The 10,205-nt window shown below is 25.6% G+C and overlaps 2 pseudogenes across 1 annotated transcript; one reads left to right on the top strand and one right to left on the bottom strand.

Moving 5' to 3' along the window:
- The first annotated feature begins 1,289 nt into the window (after positions 1 to 1,289).
- On the top strand, positions 1,290 to 4,387 carry LOC146720755 (uncharacterized; annotated as a pseudogene).
- A 3,497-nt stretch (positions 4,388 to 7,884) lies between these two features.
- On the bottom strand, positions 7,885 to 9,379 carry LOC114937253 (uncharacterized; annotated as a pseudogene). The gene is made up of 5 exons (XR_014925952.1): positions 9,376 to 9,379; positions 9,079 to 9,120; positions 8,740 to 8,985; positions 8,475 to 8,634; positions 7,885 to 8,141 (listed from the first exon to the last, which is right to left on the bottom strand). The product of XR_014925952.1 is annotated as an uncharacterized LOC114937253 (transcript).
- Positions 9,380 to 10,205: the final 826 nt, after the last annotated feature.

Here is a 10,205-nt window from a genome sequence, read left to right as displayed (position 1 = left end):
ATTTCATATGCCGAAGACCTAATAAAATATTTTATTAAGAATTCAATTAAAATTTATGGACCCGATTTTATTTCACACAACATACATAGTCTATTGCATTTAAGTGATTGTGTACGTTTATTTGGTTCACTTGATGAATTCAGTGCTTTTGCATTTGAAAATCATATGCAAAAGTTGAAAAAGTATATCCGTAGACATTCGCAGCAGCTACAACAAGTTGTGTGTAGAGTTAGTGAGGATAATAATTTTTTGCAACCAATACAATTTGTAAATGATAATTCCATAACATTATTGCAGGAACATTTTAATGGTCCATTAATAAATAATTGCACTTCTCCGCAGTACAGGAAACTTAAAACGATTAATTATTGCTTAAATATTTTAAAAGTAGCTGATCGATTTGTCGAATTGACCGATTCAACTATCGTTGAAATACTAAATTTTGCATCATATCAAAATGAAATATTTTTAATAGGTATCAAGTATATTCCTCACAAAGATTTTTATTCAAAACCATGTTTTTCTTCATTATTTGATATTAAAGTTATTATAAAATATAATACTATATTTCAAATGTGGAGATTTGACAAGATCAAAAGAAAATTACTAGTTTTACCATATAATGATCAATATATTGCATATCCTCTACTGCATTTATAATTGTCTTAAATAATTTTATAATAAATAATAATCGATCACATTTTTCAATAGTTAGTTAAACATAAAATATTTGATAATTTTTAATTTAAATATTTGGAAACTTTATACTAGCTAGAAAAGAAAAATAACATACAAGCTAACGAAAAGTTAATTTTATAAGTTATTTTTCTTATTTAATTAGTATAAAGTCTCAAAATATACTTAATTCAGATTTATTATAATATAATAATTAATTGATCAGTTTTGCATTGAATTTTTTATTTTTTTATTAATTTCTTTATTACATATGTATTTTATTTGTTTAAAAAAATATTCCTTTTCTCTAGTCTTTCAATAATTATATTTTAAAAAACCCTCTTGTTAAATTGTGTAAATTTTATAACTAATTTTTTTTCACTGAATTTTATTCGTTGAGATATTTATTCGTTGATAGATAAAAGTTCAGTTTAGATTGAGATCCGAAATTGATTACTATCAGGTTATCAAGTAATTAAATCTGAATACCTGTAGCCCATAAAAATTTTAAAATAAAAAATTAGCATGTTGAGAATAAAAGTAACGAAAAAGATTTCAAAGAAGAGTCAGTTATGATATTTATTTTATTCTTTAAGTGATCTTGATCTATTTGCTAAATCATAGTTTTTCTCAAATGACATATCTCTATTTGTTTATTTCATTGTCTACTAGAGAAGTTTTTAATAATTGAATTTGAGTTTTAGGAATTTTTAAGAATTGATTAATATGTGTATATAGATGACTTGGCTTGTTGTTCGATTCAAAGAGGATGACACTGTTGAGGCAATACCGAAAAAATGGTTTTTGTTAAAAGAATCTGCATGCTATTGGCCACCACAAAATTATGAAACTACTAGCTATTAAAGCAGCTATAAAAAATGAATATAGTCCTGATTCAAACTGGATGAAATACGGAGCAATTATTTTAGGCACATATGGTAAATATGTTATTGCTTATATTATATAAAATTGTATAACATTTTTATAAAAAAAATTATTAAATTATTAATATATGTATAAAGAATTATATACACACACACACACACTGTTATTAATCATGGAATATCTTCTTTTATTTGTAATTATCATAAACTTATAATAATTACATTGTTATTTTGTACCACACATTTATTTAATATGCAATTCTATAATGTACAACAATATGGTAGTTATATTCTTTGTTATTGGATATATAATAAGTAATATTTATTTAGGTGATTTAAAACTTGCTAAAAGAAAGGCAATTAAAGCCCAACGTACAGATGATCTTTCATCACATACGGAGATTTTAACGAAAAAGAATAATAAAATACATAAGCGGGGACAAGGCAAAAGTAAAGGACATAAGGATTACTCAGATACTGATAAATCTTATGAATCGATATCTGATGAAGATAGCAACACATACCCTACATTACCACTTTCTGGCAAGAGACACGGTATAAGATAAATACTTTTCTAGTAAGAATTCATTTTATTTTCAAAAACTAATTTTCCTTATATTTAACAGATAATGATCGCTCTCCAATGGAAAGTCAAAATATTACTAATCGTAAGTATTTTTAAAACTTGAACCTTTATGTAAAATATTTATTATTACATTATTAATCAGATCAATATACTGAAGAAAATACGGCTTAGCAATTTATATATTTAAATACTGCTACCGGCTTTAAAGTGGAATAAATTAATATAGAATTTATTTATTAACACTATTATTTAGATTAATTTATATTAATACTATTATTTAATTAATACTATTATTTATTATTGAAAAAATCAATATTGTTTTAAAATATTAATTTTTAAATGTATATTATAATTGTTATCTAAAACCAAAATATTTAAATATAAATATATTTAGATAACAATTATAATATACATTTAAAAAATTAATATTTTAAAACAATATTGATTTTTTGAATAATAAATAATAGTATTAATTAAATAATAGTATTAATATAAATTAATCTAAATAATAGTGTTAATAAATAAATGTTATATTAATTTATTCCACTTTATATTTATATTTAAATATTTTGGTTTTAGATAACAATTATAATATACATTTAAAAAATTAATATTTTAAAACAATATTGATTTTTTCAATAATAAATAATAGTATTACTTAAATAATAGTATTAATATAAATTAATCTAAATAATAATGTTAATAAATAAATTCTATATTAATTTATTCCACTTTAAAGCCGGTAGCACATGGGTACATTCAATGCGGAGCGGAAAAGTCGTCAACATATACATACGAGTATATTCCTATGGTAGATAAGCTACGACAGGCCCAGCGTAGTCCGCTGTAGCATACTATCATAGGAATACATATGTTGAAATTTTTTCTGCTCTGCATTGAATTCACCAACGTATTATCGGCCTTAATATAACAAGTTTGTTGTTATACAACAATTCTGTTAAATAAGCATTATTAATTAAATTGATAATATTTTCTTGTTATTTTAAGATAACTTCAAGCAAACTACAGATAGCGTTCACGTAAATGCTGGTAAATAATTATTTTTATTCTTTATATGTTTTGTATTTTTTAAATATTTCTTTTTGTATAATATTTTAATATCCAATATAACTTAACTTTCAGAATTTTCAGAATTCAGAAAACAACTTCTTAAAGAAGTTCATCTGATTAATCTTAAATTAAATGATCTTATGGATAACGTGAATATACTTGTAAAAAAAGCCCGATATGCTGATGAGCCAGAACTAAATGATGACACTAATACGGCTGTTATGACTTTAATACAATCGTTTCCAGTCGTTACAGAGCAGGAATTAATGTCGATGGAAGAATGGCTATCGAGTTCAGCTGATAACATACATGCACTGGTGTGTACTTAATTATATTATTATATATTATTTAGATTATATTTTACATGATGAAAATTATTTTCTAATAAAGAACTTTTTTATTTTGTGAATTTTATATTTTAGAGTCATCAACTGCGTTTAATTGGAGGCACAGATCTTCCCCATGTAATCAAAGCCATTATGTCGAGAGCAATTTCAAATGAAGTTGGAATGCTATATTCCTGGGAGGGAGCTCGGCAAAAAAAGCTTTTAAATCGCTAAAGTTCGTCCAAGTGATCATTGGTAAAATATATTATTTTATATACTCTACATCAAAACCATTTTAAGCATATACATATACGCTTGAATCAAGTTTCATCGTAACATAACTGTGTTGCGTAATCAAATAATATTTAAATAGAAAAATTTGAATTTGAATTTAATTTTGTTACATTACTTTGTCGCTTTCATTTTTTTATTCACAATTTTTTTATTTAATATCTGTAATATATATGTATTATATGATGATGTTACGCATTAAAGTTCGCAGATCTGTTCACACCGGTTATGTTGCACAGTTACGTTATGTAATGCTCATATGCGTGCGTAACTTTTATATTTACTAAATGATTTTAGGTGTTGTTCGACTGAACTCCAAGACAAAATCTGCAACAGAATCGGATATCATAGAAGTAATAAAAAATTGGCTAGTTAGAAGTAAAGAACGCAGTAACAAGTTTCAATCAAAAAAGAAAACGGAAAACACTGTGTGTCAAACAGATTCCGTTTGTGAAACAGGCTCTGCTTGTGAAACAGGCTCCGTTTGTGAAACAGGCTCCGTTTCTGAGAAAGACCTTATTCAAGATTAAGATAATTATATGTATAACTTGCCGTTATATATATATAATTATTTGTTTTACATTTATTACAAATTAAAAGTAAAATTTTAAGGTTTTAAATACTATTAATTTGATTGTTCTGCTACTATATATATTATTTGCATTTATTATTTTTGTTTTTTTTATTTAGTGCACATTTATCAAAATTGCTTTTTGTTTTTATTTTAAAATTGAGTTCTTTTTATTTAAAACTTTAAAACACAACAACGGTTGAAACAACAGTTTTTAATTGTATAGAATATATTATATATGTATGTATTAGAAATAACTTCATTGGATATCTGTACTATACATACATAATATGACATTTAAAATGTTTTTCGAAAATTATAATAAAAAATAAATGCTAAAAAATTATATTAATATACAAAAATATATGTATACAGTGAATATGTTTATTACATCCACTGTTTATATGTACATACATTTTCGTATATCCATATAATTTCTTTAGCATTTATTTTTTATGATATTCGAAAAACATTTTGTACGTCATATTATGTATATAGTACACGGATATCCAATGTCGAATAAAATTAGCTGGAATCTTGATATAATATATATATATATATATATATATATATGTACAATTCAAGGTAGATAATTAAAGTATTAGTTTAAAAATTTGTCACATTTTTATAATAAAATACTAAATACAAAATGATCAAAACCTATATATGGCTGTATATTTGAATCTTTTTGAACCTCTCAAATAATATATACATATAATATATGAAAATGTATATACATTAAATGTACATATAGATATATATATTGGATATACGTAGTACATGCATATGATGGACAGTATACGTTCTTTCGATATACATAGTACATGTATGTGCGAGGTACAGTATACGTTCTTTGGATGTACATAATACATGCATGTGATGTACAATATACGTTCTTTGGATATATATAATACATACATGTGATGTACAATACACGTTCTTTGGATACACATAGAATATGCTAAAAGTGCGACGATATGGATATACAAAAATGTATGTTCCATGTATGTACATTGGATGTACAAATGGATGTATAATAGATCTACCTGAGACCTACGGTGCATTGCTTTTGAACATCTATACGATCTGCAATGGACATCTTTCAGATGTGTTATGATATACACAGGATATCCAGAATCCATTTCCGTATATTCTATGTACATCTAGGGGATCTTTTGTGCTGACTGGGCATCTATTTATTTCGGGCTTACTTCTGTCAGTTATACATTGTTCATCAAAACAATGGTTAATTTTGTCGGGGGTTTGCTGTAAATATGATTTATTGTATTAATCTGGTATGTAAACATATATATTTTTGTAAATATATAATTATTTGTATGATTAAGCGCATTAAGAGTATATTTATATGTATATAATTGTTTATAGATTACTTGAAAAGGGCTGCAATGACAGCCGAAACGTTGTAAATTAAACTAATTATTTAAAATAAATTATTGCCAGTCTGGTCGACTTTAAAATTGGAGGAGAGTTTTTCATTATTTATTACTGGCGACTCTTAAGGATTATCATTTATTTATTTATTAGTCTATAGTTATTTATTTATAAAGTTTGTAATTAAGAATTCTTAATAAAAATATTACTTTAATTTAGTAAAATAAAATTAAAATTAAAAACTTATTAATATTTATTTGTTTCTAAGTATCTTTTTTCCTTGATTTTTTCCAGGAAAGACAAATATTTTTTTTTCTTTAAATTATTTCTAAGGATTCTTTTTCTAGAAGAAAACATCAATTTTTAAAGTAAATAACTAAAAAAAATTAAAAATATTTTGTTTACAAAGAAATTTTGGAGCACCTTGTAGAAAATGATATAATTTTGTAAGTTACAGCTTATTAATAATTATAACATTGATCATAACTATAGAATTAAATTTACACACACAAATACATACGCACGCATATACATACATGTGTCATACTCACGCAAATCAGACATGTACACACACACGCACACACTAACATATGCATATACTTTACCTATACTACATACACATTATACACATGTATACATTATATACTTATTGATAATAATATTAAAATTTTAGTAATAATTTATGATCATAAATTTTAACCAATTTAGATATTTTATTCTTAATTAACAAAATATTTCAAAATTTTATTAATACAATTAATTTATTTTATAAAATAACAGGTTATAGCAGTTCAACATTTTAAATCAGATCAACCGAAAACCAAAAAAAATGGTAGAAACGCATCTTTATAATTTTATTATGAACAACAGTGAAATTATCCCAGTCAGCACAAAAGATCCCCTAGATGTACATAGAATATACGGAAATGGATTCTGGATATCCTGTGTATATCATAACACATCTGAAAGATGTCCATTGCAGATCGTATAGATGTTCAAAAGCAATGCACCGTAGGTCTCAGGTAGATCTATTATACATCCATTTGTACATCCAATGTACATACATGGAACATACATTTTTGTATATCCATATCGTCGCACTTTTAGCATATTCTATGTGTATCCAAAGAACGTGTATTGTACATCACATGTATGTATTATATATATCCAAAGAACGTATATTGTACATCACATGCATGTATTATGTACATCCAAAGAACGTATACTGTACCTCGCACATACATGTACTATGTATATCGAAAGAACGTATACTGTCCATCATATGCATGTACTACGTATATCCAATATATATATCTATATGTACATTTAATGTATATACATTTTCATATATTATATGTATATATTATTTGAGAGGTTCAAAAAGATTCAAATATACAGCCATATATAGGTTTTGATCATTTTGTATTTAGTATTTTATTATAAAAATGTGACAAATTTTTAAACTATTACTTTAATTATCTACCTTTAATTGTACATATATATATATATATATATATATATATATTATATCAAGATTCCAGCTAATTTTATTCGACATTGGATATCCGTGTACTATATACATAATATGACGTACAAAATGTTTTTCGAATATCATAAAAAATAAATGCTAAAGAAATTATATGGATATACGAAAATGTATGTACATATAAACAGTGGATGTAATAAACATATTCACTGTATACATATATTTTTGTATATTAATATAATTTTTTAGCATTTATTTTTTATTATAATTTTCGAAAAACATTTTAAATGTCATATTATGTATGTATAGTACAGATATCCAATGAAGTTATTTCTAATACATACATATATAATATATTCTATACAATTAAAAACTGTTGTTTCAACCGTTGTTGTGTTTTAAAGTTTTAAAATAAAAAGAACTCAATTTTAAAATAAAAACAAAAAGCAATTTTGATAAATGTGCACTAAATAAAAAAAACAAAAATAATAAATGCAAATAATATATATAGTAGCAGAACAATCAAATTAATAGTATTTAAAACCTTAAAATTTTACTTTTAATTTGTAATAAATGTAAAACAAATAATTATATATATATAACGGCAAGTTATACATATAATTATCTTAATCTTGAATAAGGTCTTTCTCAGAAACGGAGCCTGTTTCACAAACGGAGCCTGTTTCACAAGCAGAGCCTGTTTCACAAACGGAATCTGTTTGACACACAGTGTTTTCCGTTTTCTTTTTTGATTGAAACTTGTTACTGCGTTCTTTACTTCTAACTAGCCAATTTTTTATTACTTCTATGATATCCGATTCTGTTGCAGATTTTGTCTTGGAGTTCAGTCGAACAACACCTAAAATCATTTAGTAAATATAAAAGTTACGCACGCATATGAGCATTACATAACGTAACTGTGCAACATAACCGGTGTGAACAGATCTGCGAACTTTAATGCGTAACATCATCATATAATACATATATATTACAGATATTAAATAAAAAAATTGTGAATAAAAAAATGAAAGCGACAAAGTAATGTAACAAAATTAAATTCAAATTCAAATTTTTCTATTTAAATATTATTTGATTACGCAACACAGTTATGTTACGATGAAACTTGATTCAAGCGTATATGTATATGCTTAAAATGGTTTTGATGTAGAGTATATAAAATAATATATTTTACCAATGATCACTTGGACGAACTTTAGCGATTTAAAAGCTTTTTTTTGCCGAGCTCCCTCCCAGGAATATAGTATTCCAACTTCATTTGAAATTGCTCTCGACATAATGGCTTTGATTACATGGGGAAGATCTGTGCCTCCAATTAAACGCAGTTGATGACTCTAAAATATAAAATTCACAAAATAAAAAAGTTCTTTATTAGAAAATAATTTTCATCATGTAAAATATAATCTAAATAATATATAATAATATAATTAAGTACACACCAGTGCATGTATGTTATCAGCTGAACTCGATAGCCATTCTTCCATCGACATTAATTCCTGCTCTGTAACGACTGGAAACGATTGTATTAAAGTCATAACAGCCGTATTAGTGTCATCATTTAGTTCTGGCTCATCAGCATATCGGGCTTTTTTTTACAAGTATATTCACGTTATCCATAAGATCATTTAATTTAAGATTAATCAGATGAACTTCTTTAAGAAGTTGTTTTCTGAATTCTGAAAATTCTAAAAGTTAAGTTATATTGGATATTAAAATATTATACAAAAAGAAATATTTAAAAAATACAAAACATATAAAGAATAAAAATAATTATTTACCAGCATTTACGTGAACGCTATCTGTAGTTTGCTTGAAGTTATCTTAAAATAACAAGAAAATATTATCAATTTAATTAATAATGCTTATTTAACAGAATTGTTGTATAACAACAAACTTGTTATATTAAGGCCGATAATACGTTGGTGAATTCAATGCAGAGCAGAAAAAATTTCAACATATGTATTCCTATGATAGTATGCTACAGCGGACTACGCTGGGCCTGTCGTAGCTTATCTACCATAGGAATATACTCGTATGTATATGTTGACGACTTTTCCGCTCCGCATTGAATGTACCCATGTGCTACCGGCTTTAAAGTGGAATAAATTAATATAGAATTTATTTATTAACATTATTATTTAGATTAATTTATATTAATACTATTATTTAAGTAATACTATTATTTATTATAAGAGTTTTAACAAGGCTCTGTAATATAAATATAAATTTAACGTATAAGACCGGCAACAAAGGCCAAATCGCGGATGACAATGCGTTATCCTAACGAAACTAAATAATTTTTCGTTAGAATTAAATACCGGTGCACAAGGCACCAAATTTTTACTTGGACACGGCCAAGATTTTAAATATGAAATAATCTCATATTTTGAGATTTAATTTCAATACCCCTTTAACCCCCCTACGGAAAATAAATAAATGAATGCAAGAGAAAAATATAGATCCGAAAATCGCTGAATCGGGAATCGAACCCGAGACCTTTCGCTTGCCGGGCGACTGCTCTTCCAGCTGAGCTATTCAGATCCTTTCGATTCTATACTTTTCTCTGTTATATATATTAATGTTGGTAAACAAACGCATTTTTTAAGCCAGCGTGTATCAAATATAAGAGTTTTAACAAGGCTCTGTAATATAAATATAAATTTAACGTATAAGACGGGCAACAAGAGCCAAATCGCGGATGACAATGCGTTTATCCTAACGAAACTAAATAATTTTTCGTTAGAATTAAATACCGGTGCACAAGGCACCAAATTTTTACTTGGACACGGCCAAGATTTTAAATATGAAATAATCTCATATTTTGAGATTTAATTTCAATACCCCTTTAACCCCCCTACGGAAAATAAATAAATGAATGCAAGAGAAAAATATAGACCCGAAAATC

This window comes from Nylanderia fulva, unplaced genomic scaffold, assembly GCF_048542155.1.
Source record: "Nylanderia fulva isolate GAGA-0341 unplaced genomic scaffold, ASM4854215v1 Scaffold615, whole genome shotgun sequence".
Lineage (NCBI taxonomy): Eukaryota > Metazoa > Arthropoda > Insecta > Hymenoptera > Formicidae > Nylanderia > Nylanderia fulva.
Note: the sequence above shows the minus strand (reverse complement) of the source record. Positions and strands in the feature narration are given on the sequence as shown.